Here is a 19,028-nt window from a genome sequence, read left to right as displayed (position 1 = left end):
CTGTTTGCAGATGACATGATATTATACATAGAGAATCCTAAAGATGCCACCAGAAAACTACTAGAGGTAATCAATGAATTTGGTAAAGTTGCAGGATACAAAATTAATGCACAGAAATCTCTGTCATTCCTATACACTAATGATGAAAAAAGAAGATGTGGTACATATATACAATGGAATATTACTCAGCCATAAAAAAGAATGAAATTGGGTCAGTTGTAGAGATATGGATGCATCTAGAGATGGTCATACAGAGTGAAGTAAGTCAGAAAGAGAAAAACAAATATTGTATATTAATGCATATATGTGGAACCTAGAAAATGGTATAGATGAACCGGTTTTCAGAGCAGAAATTGAGACACAGATGTAGAGAACAAACATATGGACACCAAGCAGGGAAAGCAGGAGGGGGGTGGAGGGGGTAGTGTGATGAATTGGGAGATTGGGATTGACATGTATATACTGATGTGTATAAAATAGATGACTAGTAATAAATAAATAAATAAATAAATAAACATTTAAAAAAAAAAAGTGACATGCCCTAGTAGAGTAATCTTGTGTATTAAGTCAGTATATGCCAACCAAGGAGAAGAGAACCAAGCACAGAACAAATGTTTTCTCTCTCTAAGTATCAGCCATTCTGCTTATGAGATGCTAAGCCTTAACCAAAAGCAGTCTGGTTGCAGCGTCTACCTGCTGCTGCAGTCCTTAAACGCAGATGACACGAGCTTGGGAACCTGTATGGGTGAGGTGCACAAGCTAGAGAAACTTCCTCCCCTATTACTCACCCCCCCATTACTCACCCTGCCCCCCCCACACACTTTATATGAGAGGAAACCTGCCGGAAATTTTTGGAGAAATTTCAGCTAGTGTTGAGTGTTCTCTTGGTCACAATTCCAGAAAAGGTAAGGAACTTAATGTCCCACATGAACTCTCAGGAGCTCTTTATGTGCCCCCTTTGCTTCATAAACAGAGCTGGAATAACTTTAGACCCTGTAGCTAGAATGGGAGAGTGTCTGTACTGACTATTCCTAGGAGGAAATGAATTTTTACTCCCATACTCAAAAGTTAACTCTAGCTTTCTTCTCTTTTGATCTGTAAAGCCATTCACAGCTATACTTTGGAAATGTCACATCTCTTAGGTTGTGTTTTATCTGATTTCCCCATGTAATTATTAGTTTCTAAAAAAGGGGTATATTTTAATTTCCCTTAAAAAGTTTTTTTCTAGCAATTACTGTCTATCCATTCTTTACACTGAAAGTGACATAATGACTTCTAGGCAACAACATTTCTGTAAATGTTACACAAAATAAGAAAGGATGTATTCATCCAGGACTATGTAAATTAATTATGTAAATTAATTAATTATCATATTATAAATCACAGTTTTAGAGGTTATTCCATGGCACTCTAAAACATAATATAATGACAAGTAAAAAGCAGAATACAAAATTGCATATCAGTATGAGCCTAGTTTTATAAAAATAGAAATTAAATATATTTGTATATGTATAGGAAAGTAAAAGGAAATGCAGTACATATTTTTAATAATATGTGGTTATGGATATTCAAGAACTTTTTTTCTTACATTTTGGTTTGGATATCATTATTTCGACTGAAGGAAACAAAATCTACAACCAATATGGCTTAAATAATATTTCATCATCACAGGTGTCTGGAGACGTGTGATTCAAGTGGTTGGTTGAGTAGCTCAATAACGTAAGTGCTCAGATCAATGTTTCTGGATTCTCTTGGCCCTCACAGAGCAAGGTGGCTGCAGCAGCATTACTGTCATATTCTCAGATGACAATGCTCAAAGCAGGAAGGAAGTGGACATGCAGCCCCTCTTATGCAGCCCTTTCTTTTCATTAGGGAAGAAAATATTTCCCCAAAGCCTCTCAGCCATTATATCACATTGGCCCAAACTGGGTCACATGTTCTTCCATGAACATAAGACTACCACATGTGTCATAAAGCAATTATGATTCATCCCTGGGAGCTAGGCATGCAGCCACTGGGAAAAAGTCAGGGTTATGTTGTCAAGGAGGATGATGAGAACTGCTGTAGGATAGGCAGTTAACTGTAGACCCTACATCTGTTAATATATTTCCCAAATAACCTATGGTGATTTATCCAAAATCACAATTTAAATATTATAAAATAAACAGAAAGGCAAGAAATATCAATCTCATTTCTAAAATGACTCATCATAGGATAAGAGAAATAGGAAATAGGAAAATGTGAATATTTTCATTCTTCTACAGTCACATCTGTAGACTAGATGTGGAAAATTCTGGCAGACTAGATGTGGAAAATCCTGCCATTGTATGTGGGGCACTTACCTAATATCTATGATCAAATTCCTTCTTATAAATAACTGAAACAGCTTGAACATCTCATGAGTTGACAAAAGCTGGTCCAAAACCAAGAAATGCTCACAAAAATTCTGGAGGAAAAGGGTTGTTTTCCAACTACTAACATGCCAGGAAAAAATCAGGCATAGTAGACTGTTTAAAATATCAGCTCACTGGGCTGTTGAAGCCAAAAAGATTAGCAAAATGTTTGGTATCATCAGAAAACATTGTACATTTCCTGTAAAATGACTTAGTGTCTTGGAATAGAATACTGCATGGAGTTTAGAAATATGTACTGGATTTAGATGTAATTGACAAAGAAATGTTGGGATAATTAATAGGGTGTGAAAATAGTTTCGAAATCTATTTCTATAAAAATTCTGGACCAGAAGGATGCCTAGACCAAATTCCAGTACTATAGAACAACAGGCAGCCCTGAATTGGCCGTGACTCATAACTTTTAAGTACCAGCTGAGAGGCTGGCTTTCATGATGGCCACCATGACCAGAGAAGGAGCCAGCCCCAGAGATGCAGCTAAAACTGTCAGATGACTCTGCAAAGCAAAGGTAGAAGTCAGAGAAGAAACCACAGTCAATGATGAAAAAGCAAATAAGGCAGATTTTGTCAGGAGGGGAGAATTCCAAAATAGAATGAGACTGTAAATAAAAATGGGAAAAGGCCAATTATGTAGTGGGAAGAAACCATAGGACTGTATGAAAATTTGACATCATTACTTTTCTAGTTTGTAGCGTTTATGAAGGCGCAGGTTCCTGGCTTTCCTCCTGCACTCTAGAGCATCAAAGGCACTTCCCAGCAGTATGTGTACGACAGGAGGGAGGATTCAAGTTTCAGATAATTTTATGAATGGGTGATGCACCACTGGGGGTGGTTTGAATCATATTCTTCATTTTGGTTGCTGTAATTTAAAAACAACCTTTCTTGGGGTCTCTATAATTTGTTCACTTAACAAGTAATGACTGAATATCTATATACTGTTTCAGAACCTATGCTATGTTGTGAGGCTAGTGCAGTGATAAATCAAATTCCTGCTGATGGGCAGAATCAGGGATGGATGGACCCAATTGGGCCCAATGTGGCACTTCCTCTGTCCTTAAGTTTGCATGTGGCAAACATCCAAAAAGTAAATAGGGTCTTATTAGAATCCTGCCCTAGCCTCTTCATGACCAGAGTTAAAAAGGCATTAAATGTTTATAATAAGACAGTCTACTCTTCCTAGAAGCTCTGTTATTCAGACAGTAATTTATTGAGAATTTTCTATGAACAAAGCGAACTCTGCTTGGTTTGTGTAGGTACAAATGAAAAAGGAAGAACATGTTTTTGTCCTGTAGACACTTACTGTCTAATGGGAAGTGCAAGTTCATCATGCAATTAGAGGGCTTAGAAGCATATCAAGGAACTCATATATCTTATTTTATTAAAATGATCAGTAGTGATAGACAGCATATGTACGTGATCATTTGATTTCTTAAGAAGTTCATCATGTAAGTCCATGTGCTTGAGCTTACCTAAAATATAACCTAGAGCAAAGTACCTGCTTTGTAAACCTCTCAGGAAAATGTGTAGTAGAATAAATGAACTGGTTTATAAACTAGGCATTTGTGTACTTATTCTCATATAAAACCTCAACCAGAGTCGATTGTTTTATTATATTTGAACATTGAAACATAAAAGCAATAAAAGTAACGGCATGTGAATGATGAGGTTTCATGATTTGAGGTTATTGTCAAATTGTCCCAACAGATGTTAGTAAGTTTTAATAGTTGAAGATTTTGGTAATTATTTATTTGGCTGATTGGAGACTGTGTATGGTAACATTAAACTGATAATATTAATTATATACTTTAATTATTTCTAGGCTCTTATAGCTTTTGTTGTTACCTGGAATGCCATGAAAATTCAAAACAATAATTAAATGTGAGCTTTGTTATACTCCCCAGGGCAGGAAGCTTGTGCAGGGTGTGCTTACAAATGATAATAACAATTAACAGTACAAGTAATGAATTATGTCAAAATCATTTAAAACCACAATGACTGTTTTTTTAAAAAATTACTCAATATAGGAATAATAAAAGAAGCCCTAATCATTGGGTTAATTAGCCACCACTCTGATTAAAAATGGTGAGGAATTAGAGATATAAGGAATAAGAAAATGTATTCAATGGAAAAAATAATGAGCAAGCTAATAAGTACTTTGCCAAATAAGATCTGAGATGCATAATACCTCCTGTAGCTCTAAACTGAGGGTGGGTTGTAGGGAAATGTTCAAAGCTTGGGGATAGTGCAGTGAGATAAAATTACTTTACCCCTACATTCCACCGTGAAAATTTTCAAACATACAGAAAGTATTCAAATATACGGAAAATCTGAAAGACGTGTACAGCAAATACCTACATACCTACCACCTAGATTTATCAAATAAGATGATTTGATACCTGAAGAAGCATGAGAAAACATTAGAGAAAAGATGAGAAACCACTCAAGGTGGCAGTTAAAAAAATTAACACAATAAATGAGTGCCCTTTATAAAATATAAGAAACGAAATTAAACAAAAGATGCCATTTAAAATCTTAGTAAAATGTCAAGAAATCAACAAGAAATGCACAGGATATATATGAAGGGAAATATTTTACTGACTCACATAATATGACTTGAGCAAAGAGAAAAGCATACACTTGTTCTTGGGGAAAAAATCACTCAACATTATAGAGATGCAAATTCATCCTAAAATACTGTTGAAATTATTTGCGATCTCAGTAAAAAAAAAAGAATTATTTTTACAAAAATTATTTTTAAATTTATTAGAAAGAATAAATTCATGAAAAGTGAGGGAAAATGTGAAAAATAACAAGGGGAAGAAGAATATACAAAATGTTAAAATGTTTCAAAAAGGAATAATGTTTAAATAATAGCACAAAAATAGATAGGGAGATCAATGAAAGAGAATTCAGAAATACATTCATGGAAAAATGGAAATTTTCATATATGTTAAAATGGATTTTCAAATGTTGGGAAGAGAGTCCTGTTTAGTAAATGTTGGTTCAAATGTGTAGGCATTTGAACAAAATAAAATGTTTACTCTTTACTTCACAACAAATTCCAGACACATTAAAAGTTTGAACATATTTTAAAAGTGTAAAATACTTGAGATAAAAATGAAATCTTTTTCCGTAAACTAGAACTATGAAAGACATTTCTTAGCATAGCAAGAAATAGCTAAGAAATAAGAAATAAATGGTAAGAAATAAGCGAAAACCTAGATAAGCTTGACTATTAAAGTTTTCAAACATTTATGTTTAACACAAAACATTATAAACAAAGTAAAACAATAATGTAACAGCCTGGAGAAATACAGTTGCCACAATATGACTCTTAAAGTGTTAATTTAATAAGTGAAAACTTCTAATAAATCAATACCAAGAAGACAAACCACACTAGGAAGTTGAAGAAAGGATATAAGAATACAGTCCACATGGAAAGAAGTACAAGTCACCAAAAAGGTTATTAAAATTGCACAGCCTTGCTTATAAATAAACATAACACGATACATCTCAAGTCTTTTAAGCAAGTAAGCTCAATCTAAATTGTACACTAGTTTAAAAATCAAAAAAATTTTAAATGTACTGATTTGGAAAGCTGACCCAAATACAATTGCTAAGGGAAAAAGCAAGTCATAGAACAGCATGTGTAATGTGGGATTGTTTTTGCAAAGAAAAAAAGTGCATAGATCCACACCTATGCACGTTTATATACAGACAGAAAATGTGTAGCAGTGCATACACCAAACTCTTTCGAGAGTCTGCTTCTCTGGAGTGATATGATAAAGAGTAGAGAAAAAGGTCCATAGGGACTTATGATTTTCCCTTGATAAAATTTCATCCTTTTGAATTTATTATATTTAGCTTTTTATTATTTTGAGATAATTATATATTCATGAGTTTTTTTAACAATAAGCATGTATTTTATAATACAAGAATATTTAACATTAAATATTAATGAAAGTTTTTTAACATTCTGAAACATTTCAAGAAAAAAGGAAAAATAAACATAAAATAATAACTGGAAAAAAGAATCAATTCTACAGTTTCTTTAGTGAGGAGAAACTAGACATTAATATCCTAGACCCATGCTTATGGTGTCTTAATGTGTTTGCGTTAACTGTGCAGTGACCTGTATATAATTTTCATTCCTTTGGGTGGGCCTAGTCATTTTCAGCTAATAATTTTTTTATCTTCATAAAGTCCTCATTTAAGGTGCATGTCAGGCATTACTGCGGATAGGTATCTGGAATAAGAGGACTCTACCTGCCAGTTGTGGTTGAGACTCTGTTGCTCAAGAGGGGCAGGACAGAGGTATCTCCCCTGCAGCAGGATACTCTCATAAGCCTCATCTGCCACTGGGTGCACCACACCTTCAACTTAAGCAGATACTTTTTAGAGGCTACAACTGATACTCGTAAGAGCTACCCTTTGTTGTGTACTTACTGTGTCAAATATTGCTCCAAACTCTATATCACTAAGCTGAATCACATTAACCACCACATAAGATTATTATGCTCTTTATTCTTTTCAGTGCGCAGATAAGGAAACAAGTTAAAGAGGCTCAGTAACTCCGTCAAGGACACGTGTCTAGAACGGAGTTCATATTCTAATCCAGGACTTCCTAATTCTAACGTTCATACTTTGCATCTATGCTCTACTTAGGGTAGTGGAGTATCTAGTGAAGGGGAATTTTTATTGGTGGGGGGGGAGATAAGAAAACAACTATTGATATATGAACTTTTATGATGGCTAGAGAGAACACTGGTGAATTTGTACAAAGCTTCTTAAATTTCTGCTCAATTTTCAAAGCTATTGTGGCCTGTCAGGGTGGTCTTTACCAATGCCCAATGGCTGGAAAGGGCAACAAAAGAGCCAAAGATAAACTTTTTTTGATGCTAAGAAAAAAAAGGGGCTCAGTAGTCTAACTCATATGCTAAGTACCCGAACACCAGGACCTGCTCTAGTCTTATTCCTGTTAGTTGGAAAGTGCTTCTTTAACTACAGAGGAGAGCAAAGCCTATCTCAGAATGGGATGCCCTTGGATGAAATTTCAAGTCTTGAAATCTCTGGGCCGCTGGGCAAAGACTTGCCTTAATGTAAGTGACTAAACTATGGGTTTCAGACCTAAGCAGGCCTTCTTCAGACATGAATGACACCCATTGATATGCTGCTTGAGCCACAGCATCGGGTCTCTTTTGTCTGGGTCCTTTGATGCTTAGCAGGTCTCTGGCTTGCTGACAGTAGTCTAGATGAAGTGGGTGGGATTCACACTGTTGCAGTTCGACTATAGAGTTGGCTACCACGTTCTCCAACCTCAAGAAGGTATGGGGGAGTCACATTTCAGGGGCAGTTGGGAGCACACAAGACCATCCCTTTGCACGCATGTAAGCACGCTAGGGGAATTCTTGGAATACTGAAAAGGGAATATCCATAGACGAGGGAGACTGGGATTTCTGTTCATCTAAACTGGAGGAAACTGAGTGATGTACTCTGGGGCACATTATTCACAAACCCTTGTGAAATATCATACCCCAGATACATTCCTCATGGTGGGATTTATGAAGGCACAAAACTGCCCTACACTGGGATCCCCCTATCATAAATTTTGAGAAGCAAAATGGTTATCTGATGGCCAGGAAGAGTGACCGTCAACTTAATCCCCAAGCAGTAAGATGGCTTTCTGATTTGGCACGAATTTCAGAATATTGATCACAATCAAGACAACACACATAAGCAAACCTAGGTGGAATTTAACCTGAGTCATGCAGATATTGGCTTGTGAGCAGCAAGTAAATGATACCCGCTGCCCAGCATACAACATGGCTTAATGACGTTATGGCAAAGTGGGAAGTAATTAAAACCCATCTCTAACAATTAAGCATGAGATGCCCCATGGGAAGGATATTTTATGGACAGCTGGCCACACAAGCTTAGAGACCTCTTTCACTAAACAACAAGCTGATATACTTATTCTCCAATAAAGTTCTTCCTTCTCAGCCATTTCCACTGAACCCCAATCTGAAGGTTTTATGTAGAGATACCTGATTTATAGCCTTCCCTCACAAGCAAGTCACTAAAACAAAGACTTGTGGGACCTGGGAGAAGGAAGGAAAAAGAGCTTCTGAAGACTCTGCCTATTTATGGCAGGAATGAGCCTATTCCCCACGGCGGCAGACACTCACCATAACCTGCTGTGCTCCACACCTCCACAAGCATGAAGAATAAGGCCAGTTTGTTTTTCCGAGCTGACTAATAGATAGTCAGATAGCAGCCATCCCAAATTTGGAAGGGATTTACTCATTCAACTCACTTCCTGGTATAACCAGGCACTGAAACTTACAATTGACCTTGCTGCAAGTTTTAAGCAGTGGTAAATTGGTTTGTTTTTGGTTTTTTTTGTTTTTTTGCGGTACGCGGGCCTCTCACTGTTGTGGCCTCTCCCGTTGCGGAGCACAGGCTCCGGACGCGCAGGCTCAGCGGCCATGGCTCACGGGCCCAGCCACTCCATGGCATGTGGGACCTTCCCGGACCGGGGCACGAACCCGTGTCCCCTGCATCGGCAGGAGGACTCTCAACCACTGCGCCACCAGGGAAGCCCTAAGCAGTGGTAAATTTAGTCTTTGTCTTCCACCCTTCACTTTCTTCTAGCCCCAGTCCTTGTTACCAACAATATTATGTGATTCCACTGTGTGCTGAACATCTCCTTCTGAGGTAAGTGCAATGACAAATATAGCCATTACATTGAACACAAAGTGATCCATTGTGAAAATTAGGTCACACGTGGTGTATCTGTGTCATAAACAAAAATGCTACCTGGACGTTGTTTTTCGACAATACTGTTTATCCTCTATTTTGCTTGTGTAAGGCTTTCATAAAGCCTTGATTGCTTTCTGCCCCTGCTTTCCCCTCAACACTGTCACATTTAGGGAAACATCCCCAAATTGGAATTATTGAGCACTACTCTGTTTCTCTCAAGACTGTCGGGGCTTCCAACCCTTGGCTTAAGGCAACCCTATGAAACCTTCTCATTTCTCCCATTTTCTACTACACCTCCCAGAGTCTTCCCTTCTGCCCCACAGCATTCTCCTTTCCCTGCCATCTACCCCTGCCATCTTGAGCCTCCTTGCCCTGTCACAGCATGAAGTCTGGACTGTCACGGAAGCCACACCCCCAGCCTTCTGCTCCGTGCAGCCACCATGGGGAACTTCTTTTCACTCTATTTCCTCGTGAAAAATTGTCTTCTAACCTTTCTCTCTGATAGGAGAAGTGAAGTACTCAGACAGAGGTGGGAGAAGGCAGTGAACCCCATTCAAGTTAATAATCATTATCCTACGATACTCGTTTGGGATCGTGGCTGTTATTTTGTGGTTGATATTGTTTTGTCTTGTTCATCCGGGTTTGGGCCACGTTATTAAAGTTACTTAGTAACAATTAGTAGTTTGTAGGTTTTCTCAGAATATCTGCCTTTTTATCAGTCTACCCTAAACCACATCATACAACAGGAGTACAAGATTTTGTTCTATATAAATGTTTTCTCACTCATTTTGCTTCTGTGTTGTTTTGGTTTAGAAAGAAGAATTGTAATTCTGTCTTCTTTGGAAATATCTCTTCTAACCTTGCTCCTTCTCTCACTTCGCTGCATTCCGGAGTTGCTAGCTACACGATCAGGCCACATAATGCAAATCATTCCCTTAATGGCTATAGATTTTACATGCAGAACTCAAACATATGTTTCCCATTTTTCTCCCTTTTATGCTGCATACTTGTGCTGAATAGTTTTATTGGTAATGGGGGAGATGCCAGAATATTTACAGGATCATGGTCATGGGAGTGTGCTGTTATTTGGGCTATGTCTGGATAATGCCAACATAATCAGTCAAAACGGAAACATTTGGTCAAATAAGCATTTAAAAAAATGATTAGCATAAGGCTAATAGTTTTGAATATTTAACCAACCTTACAGTTATTTTGATGTGATACAGAATAGCAGAATACATTGTTAAATATTTCTTTTCTTCAAAGTGAAGACATTTTTTAGAATTTTGTGTAGTTGCAACATCCGTCAGGAAAACAGGGTTCTATGCCTCTGCCACTGAGATTCTGGAACACGAGCAGATCACTTAACCATGCTGTGATTCAGCTTCCTCCTTCCTAAAATAAGTGTTTCTTAATCTAATTTCTTTTTGGACACCTTTGAAAATACAATGAAATCGATCAACCCCCCTTGATAAATACACATATGAAATTTGCAAACAACTTCAACAATATAATAACTTCAAACTCAAAATAAGGTTTTGTTAAGAACTCTTAGGACAGCTGGCCTTAGGAGCTGGTCTAACAAGTTGGACTTGTTCAGCTTAGAATTTTATGATATCATAAACTTTCTCTTTCTTAATGCTGAGGGACTCGTATACCCTCAATCATTCCTCCAGCACAAGCTCCCTCAGTGCCTCTTAGGTGGGAGTTGAGGATATGCTAAAACATGATGTCTGTTGCCAAACTAGGAATGCTTTTGTATTCATTGGCTCCTTTTAGCGAGGGGAACTCCTAAGAGTCAGGATATATTTTGGTCCTTTCTCACAACCATCCAGGAGTGACTGACAGCGCCACCTTCTGGAGGAAACATGTAGTAGACATCAAAGTGGATGATCCCTGACCCAGCAGTGCTGTTCCTGGGTACCCAGGGCCAAATCTCTCCCTGCCTTCAACCTCAGTCTCACCCCACATTTCTTGAGCAATCTCATTTCCCCTTATTCTAACCAAGGGTGAATCTATCTTTGGCTTCTAGGAGCCTTGAAAATGGTTTAAGTCTGAAATTCAATTCTGTTAAGTGGAAGAGCTCTACTTTTCATTAGAAATCTCACAGTAACAAAATTCAGATCATTTTAAGACACTGGGCTGCAGTGTATATTAGAAGCTTTTTGTCATGTGACTAAAATATGACTTGTCATTAAAATGTTGGTGAAGTACTTTAAAGTATTTAGCCAGAGTGAATGGGGAAAGTATTAAGAAAAGAACACATGCTCTTGTATGATGAATTAATTAAAATAATGCTCCACTCTAGCCCCATGCCAAATGAAGCATCAAAAGGTTATTTGGTTTAAAAGATTTATTTTAAGTCTGCAAAATATATTTTTTGGTAAATAGTTAAACCTGCTTTTTCATGAGCATAGTAACTTTTTATACATGCTTTGAATTTAATTGTAAAATGCAAAATTTTTAAATAATAGACTTGCCATAAAATTGAACTATTCATTAATATCATCATTATAATTCATAAAACTTAATTTTTTGTCTTGATTTTCATAGAACCCCTTTTGGTCTCCAACCTTTTTCTCTGGTCCACTGGGGACAGACCAATTCTGATATGAAATCATTTGCTCTATAGGAATTCCTAAAGGTGTTCTAAAAGGTTTGCTCCACTGCTAAATTGAAAGACCCCCATCCTATTTAAATCTTTTTTTGTTTTCAATCTAGAGAAGCAAGAATGATTATGTCTCCTGAGAAATGACTCTTTTCTTCACAAAAAAAGCAAATTCTTTAAAACCCATTTGTGATGCATCTTAGAAGACTTTTAAGAGTTGAGTCAGCTAGTGGAATATTCCTTTAGGCTGATCATATCCCAGAGCTGGGTTGGTTTTCCAGGGAGATAAATTGAGTACAATAAAGTTTACTGTGGAGGAGTTGCAGAAATGGATCCTTGGAAATATAGGCTCTGAACACATTATTATATTTCTCCTGGCACTTTTAATGAAAAAGTAGGCGTTGACTGTTTACCTCCAGACAAAATTTCTATGTCCTGTACCTAAAATTTCTCAGCCTGCCCTGTGCTTTGCTTCTCCCAAGGGGCTATTAGTCATTCCATAGAATTATATTTATTTTTTTAACTTACTTTCCAGATGGACATATGCATCATTTCATTAAAGCCAAATGGGGTTTATGAAATTTGAGAATAATAATTAATCATGTCAGTGAGAGCGCTTGCGTGAAGCAGACTGTGGGCATTTTCAGAAAAATCAATAATAAAACTAGAAGTGGCTACCATTTAGAGGGTACTTACTATATTCCAAGCACTTCTGATGTATGAATGTATCTTAACTATAATCTTGCCCAGTAAATCTTATTATTCCCTTTTTATAAATTCATCTCATGGAGAGATGAAATCCTGAGAGCTATGAAGTGGTAGAATCTGAATACAGGTCTGTCTGGTCTCGAGTTCACGTACTTTCCTTTCTGCAACGCTGCCTCTTCAGTTAAGAGTTCCAACCTGACAATCTTGCTGGCTTCCTAAATTGCATGGGTTCTCTACAACTGGTAACAGCTAAGTAAAGAATTATTAAAATTCTACATAGTTCACCCACGGACAGTATTTTATCTTTACAAAATATGCCCGTTGGTAGATGGCAAATACCTTTTAATCAGTACTATTCGTCAACCAGGTCAGATTTTTTTTTTTAGCTGAAAAACCGTAAGTGCCAACACACACCAAGATATAGCCCATCATATCCTTAGGAGTCCATTTAGAACTAATTTTTTAAAAAGTACAATGACAAAAAGAGAATCACAAGCACAGCTAAACTGACAGGGTCTCATACAGAGACAATGGAAAGGACAAAGCAGAGACTGATAAATAATCCAAAACAAAGAATTGGTTCAAGACAAATCAATCCAAGGCAAAGAACTGGTTCAAGATAAATCAATTCAAGACAAAGAATTGATTCAAGATAATGAAAGCAACAGTAGAGATACTTTAAACCATTTTCGAAAAGGAAAAAGCCTTACGTATATTGGAAAGATAAAACTCCAGCATGAAGAAACCCCTACCACACTTTTGCATCTGGGAAAAGTGTTGATCATTACTTCAGGGCAAATGGTGGAGGTTGTATTGTTTTAAAAAATGGCCAAAGACAAGGAAGTCTGCAGCGTGCCAACAACCAGTGCCCAGAGAAGGAACAGATGTAAACACAGAAAACTGTTCAAATTTGCCAGCAGAACCTATCAGCCCATCAGCCAGCAGTCAAAGTCAAGAAAATAACCAGAAATGCTTTCCTATAAACAAAGAGAAATGGGAAAGAGATGGGACACTAACAGACACATTTTGAAATTGCCGAAAAAGGAGAGGATGTGCTACACATTCACCCAGACCAAGGACACACATGTCAAAGATGCAGTGTGGTGAGTGTTGCAGAGGGGGGGCGCCCCCTCTCTGAGGTATTTGAGGCTGGGACCAAACAGACCTGAGGGGATGGCATGTGAAATGAATGGGCATGGATGCCAGAATCGTTCACACACTTCGTCACAAACAATGAGGAAACTTTACAGAAATGCATCCCTGGGAATGGCTTATAAAACTTCAGTGTGCCTGTTTCTGGGGTAAGAATGCAGAATGTTCACAAACTAAAAAACAAAACACATTTTTGTGGGGAGATTTCATGTTGTAACATTGTAGGTTTCCATTTCCAAGTTCACTGCTCAAAAAGTGTCTTTTTTTCTGCTAAGGTATTTTGCTTTGGTTCTATCTACATAGATAGAATTGGAATCTGTGGGAACTGCCAGGATTCCTACAGAGCCCTGGTGAACTGAGAAAAAGATTAACAAGGTTTTGTACTCATCATTTAAAACTCAGAAGAATTCTTTAATAAAGTTAAATGGCAGCATTAGAGAACACTTTAAAAAATGTTATAAAAATATAACTCTAATAAAACTGGGCCTCTCTGTGACCTTTCTCAGCATGTGTCATACACAAAAGAAACATCCAGAAAGGTATTGAAAAGCAATTTAAAATGAAGTCTCGTGAAGAGGCAGCAAAGAGGTCTGCCATTCACAAGACATAAAAAAAAATCCCTAAAAATTCTCTTTCCCAGGAGTTCACATGGTAGAATTGATGCCCTAAGTAGTTTTCTCCACACATGTTCAAATCTTCTGTCCCTGAATTGAGCCAACGGTGGCTCTTCTCTCTCCAGTTCTCCCTCTCTCTCCCCTCCACTGTACCGTCTCTCACACATTTACATCCAGGAAAGACGGGCAATTACTCTTTGTAATGAAACGATATGTGCCTTCTAATGGAAATTAGTCTAGCCCTTTCAGCTATGTCAGTTGTACACCTGTCCTTCATACCAGATTAGAACAGCAGAAAGCCAAGAACCAACACGACCTCTTCCTTTGGGGGAAGGACGTTATGAATATTCATTTATTAGTGATTTTTTTTTTGTCTCTGTCGTATAAAAAAGACTTAGAAGAACCAAGTGCTTAGAGAAGTCTTTATACTTTTCCTCAGTACACTTTAAATTACCAGTTTAATTAGCCTTCATTATTTACCCTGAATCTTTGAGTCAAACCTTTAGAAAACAGATATACTTGATCCCCATAGATTCAACTCTCTGGCTTTTCTCAGGACATAAAATTTTATGCACTTTCCAAAAGTGCTGTCTCATTGTGGGAACTTTAGATACAGTAAGAGATAATGGCAGACCCTTAATCAGAGTCCAGGTTATCTGGTTTTCAATTCAATGCCAGTTTTATGTAGAGTTAGCTGAGAAGAGGTGTTAGTGACATAATGTGTAAAGGGATGGATAATAAAATCAAGGACTCCTGAAAGGGGAGGTCTGAGTGGGAAAGGGAAGTGTGCCTTCCCAGACTTGCTTGCCTCACCTCCTTTTCTGGCCCTTCTCTCATCTGCTCTGTGCCTAGGAAGGCTCACTCCATAGGGTTCCTCTGGCCAATGGAAGTCATTGGTGGAAGGGTGGAGGATAGAAGGAAGAGAGAACCAGAATATGTCTCCTACTACCACTGATTTCATTCAGGCAACAAGTCATTTGGCGGCCAAATTTGGCCAGAACTGACAAGAGGCCACTTATTATCATTACTTACCCAACTTTGGGTGAAGCTGTGCACATTTTGCTGAATTTGATTATGGAATGCTGACCCTGATCCTACTGGGGTTGTGACATAATCAATGATACGTGTATCATATTGCTTTTCTAAAATCTGAAAAATTGTGAATTCTGAAATTTATGTGCCCCAAGGAGTTTCAGAGAAGGGAGTGTAGACATGTAGTTTGCAAACTTTGAGTGATCTTTCACTCACAAAAAAATTAGACATGTACTTGGACATTACATTTGACTTTTCCTATTGTCTTGGCTTTTCAGAGGGAAAAATGCAGTAGCCTAAAGCAGATGCTAGACCACCTATGTAGGACACACTTGGAGGTTATGATACTATTTCTGCCAAGATTAGCCCATCATCCACTTCTACAGAAGATAAGACAAAGTTTGGGACTTCCCCGGTGGCGCAGTGGATAAGAATTCACCTGCCAATGCAGGGGACACGGGTTCGATCCCTGGTCCTGGAAGATCCCACATGCTGCGGAGGAACTAAGCCCGCGTGCCGCAACTACTGAGCCTGTGCTCTAGAGCCCACAAGCCACAACTACTGAGCCCACGTGCCACAACTACTGAAGCCCGCGTGCCTAGGGCCCATGCTCTGCAACAAGAGAAGCCACCGCAAGGAGAAGCCCGCGCACCGCAACAAAGAGTAGTGTCCACCTGCTGCAACTAGAGACAGCCCGTGTGCAGCAACGAAAACCCAACACAGCCAAAAATAAATAAAATTAAATCTTTAAAAAAAAATAAGACGAAGTTTTCATTTGGGGGCTAAATACATTGACAATAAGGTTTCTTTAAAGGGAGAGTTGTTTGTGTGCTGGACATCCTTCCTTCCCCACTCATGGAGGACATGAGGAGCACCCTCCCCTCACCTCAATCCAAGTGAAGGTGGCTTCAGGAGGAACCCTGAGAGAACCTGACATAGAAGATGTGAGGACTGAAGTCTGACTCATCCCCAGAAAGTGTCAATACACAGGGCTGTATGTAGAGTTTGTCCTGTTTGGTGGCGGAGGGAAGGGTCAGATTTGAGTTGAGACAAGCCTATATACTTCCACAATTTTGAAGGGCCAAAAAAATTGTGCTTGTGGTCCAAATGCCACCCTTTGGAAGGGTGTCCTTGAGAGGCACTCTGCAGGGAGGGGTGAGGAGACCTACTAAGGAAACAGACAGACTACTTGAAGCTTGAGGGCTGCCAGCAGGTGGGAGGAAGAGTCATAAAAATACCCAGGTATTTTTGGGGGTGTCTTCGGATATCATTGCATCTCCATTGCGTCTCCAGTGAAATTTTCCAGTCACATAAAAACTGATCTTACACATTTTAAGTGACTCTACAAATTAGGAGATAAACATTCAGTATGTAGTAGGGTTATCAAAAGAGAAGACTGAATACATCTTTCTTTTGTACCACAAGTTTCCTAGCTTAAAGGAGTCCCAAACCAGGGAGAAATTTAAAAGTGAATGAGGGTATACAATGATATCGCTCCGAATTAGGCATTTTAACACTGGAATTAAGAAGAGACTACTTGTTTCAAGGCAGGCACATGAATAAGTGACAATAGGCAACATCCTATAGGTCCTGCCTAGGCAGTGTTTGTGGAGGCTGCTTACAGCTCTGGGCTGAGGACTGAGCTGTGACCAGGCTGAGTGGGAAGATGGATGTGCCATGACCATGTGAATTCGGGACGGGAGCAGGGTGTAGAGGTAAACATGCCGTGTACCTGTCATCTGTAGGTTAGGAAAATGGTGCAGTAGGTTAGGGACTTGATATTCTCTCTCAAAATCATGAGAGCCCTTTGAGGGAGTCTGAAATAGGACCTAACACACAGTAGGCACTCAGTAAATTCTTGTTAAATGTGAATAATGTGAGCAGGGGAGAGAATCTACATAGTTCATGTTCTAAAGGATTCTTTGCACATCTGACTACAAGCTTCTGCTAAGGAGGGAAACTGCCTTCAGTATCACTTGGATATAAGAATAATCATCACTACCAATAGTATGAAATGCCTAAAGATGAAGCAGGCCCTGGTCAGTGGAACCCATGTTCCCCTGGACCAGACTCTCCAGAGGGGTTATCATCGAAGAATGACTATTAACTCCCAGCTATGATTTACCTATAAGGCGGGCCCTGTGATTTACCAATGAGACTGGCCTAGTATTTCGACAGGGTCTCTAAGACAAAGCAATCAAGGTCGGTTCTTACAGCAGAAGCAGAGGGGGTGGTTGAGGTACCCTAAGTCCTCCTCCTTTATGACCCCCACCAGCTTGCTTTTGGGGGCTTGGAAAACATCTCTCAAGACTCTTCTCGAACGTACACACTGACAGACCAGATCCCTTGCATTGCTAAAAACACCTAAAGGGACAATTTCCCTCTCTCGAATCTATCCTGTACCCAGTCATCAGATTTATCTTCCTAAAATTTTCATTGTCTGCATTTCTTCCTGCTTAAAAAATATTCACTAGCTGTTCATTGCTTAGCAAATAGAATCCAAATTCCTCAGTCAGTTATTAAGAGATCTCTACAAACAACTTTGGCTCAACCTGCTTTTCCAGTCTGAACTTCTACTCCGCCGGTCCTGCCCAGGGAAGTCACACCACCCTCGCTGAGTGTTTCTTATGCCCCTTCTTTCTTCCCTTGGCGCATGATATTGCTGCTACCGGCAGTATGCTGCCTCCTTCTGCCTGTTTTTCTGCCCATCGTTTGAAGCCTGTCTCAAATACCACCTCCGTGGTGAAGCTTTTCATACCCAACCCACCGGCATCCACAAGTCAGAAGTTAGCTCTCCCTTGGGTGGTGTCATTTTTTTTATAGAACTTATTATATATTTTCTTGTATTTTAAGAGGAAAATGGCCAAAATCCCTACTAAACATTTGCTTCTTAGGGGCATAAACCATGTTTTATTTTTCTTTATACAGTTTATTGTACGTGGTACAACAGCATTTGTATATAGAGCAATAAGTAAATAATTTAAGAATGTATTCATGTTTAAGGTGATAAAAAGTTTTTAGAATTAGATAGAGGTAGTCATTGCACAATATTGTGAAAGCACTAAATGACATTTAATTGTTTCCTTTTAAGTGTTTAGTTTTATGGTACTTGAATTTCAATAAAATTTCAATAAAATTCAATAAAATTTTTTTAGGGCTTCCCTGGTGGTGCAGTGGTTGAGAATCTGCCTGCCAATGCAGGGGACACGGGTTCGAGCCCTGGTCCGGGATGATCCCACATGCCGCGGAGTGGCTGGGCCTGTGAGCCACAACTACTGAGCTTGTGCGTCTGGAGCCTGCGCTTCACAACGAGAGAGGCCGTGACAGTGAGAGGCCCGCGCACCGCAATGAAGAGTAGCCCCCACTCTTTGCAACTAGAGAAAGGCCTCACACAGAAACGAAGACCCAACACAGCCAAAAATAAATAATTAAAAAAAATTTTTTTTAAATGAATTAATGACTGAACGAATTATTATACGTTTTTAGCATTTAGCTGCCAGACTGGAATCAGTTATCTTTGACTTCTTCCATTATGCAGAAGAGAGTAACATGAACATGTAATTGCATTTCCATATCAGCAGCATGAATGTGCTCTAAGACCACCTTCCCTTAATTTCTCTCTCTTCTAGTCAGATTATCTTTGCAGAATGGTGGCTTTGATGAGCACAGTGAATGGATGGCATTATTCTCCACATCCCACATCTCCACACTGAATGAATCAAGACTCACTGGCCTCCTGTCAAG

General features: G+C 38.7%; 1 long non-coding RNA gene across 1 annotated transcript; it reads left to right on the top strand.

Moving 5' to 3' along the window:
* Window positions 1-827: 827 nt before the first annotated feature.
* On the top strand, window positions 828-18,731 carry LOC141279092 (uncharacterized). The gene is made up of 3 exons (XR_012332847.1): window positions 828-905; window positions 9,063-9,125; window positions 18,440-18,731. It is a non-coding gene; the product is annotated as an uncharacterized lncRNA (long non-coding RNA).
* The last annotated feature ends 297 nt before the right edge of the window (window positions 18,732-19,028 follow it).

This window comes from Tursiops truncatus, chromosome 7 (genome assembly GCF_011762595.2).
Source record: "Tursiops truncatus isolate mTurTru1 chromosome 7, mTurTru1.mat.Y, whole genome shotgun sequence".
Lineage (NCBI taxonomy): Eukaryota > Metazoa > Chordata > Mammalia > Artiodactyla > Delphinidae > Tursiops > Tursiops truncatus.
The sequence above is the reverse complement of the archived record's forward strand: the minus strand, read 5'-3'. Positions and strand labels throughout refer to the sequence as shown.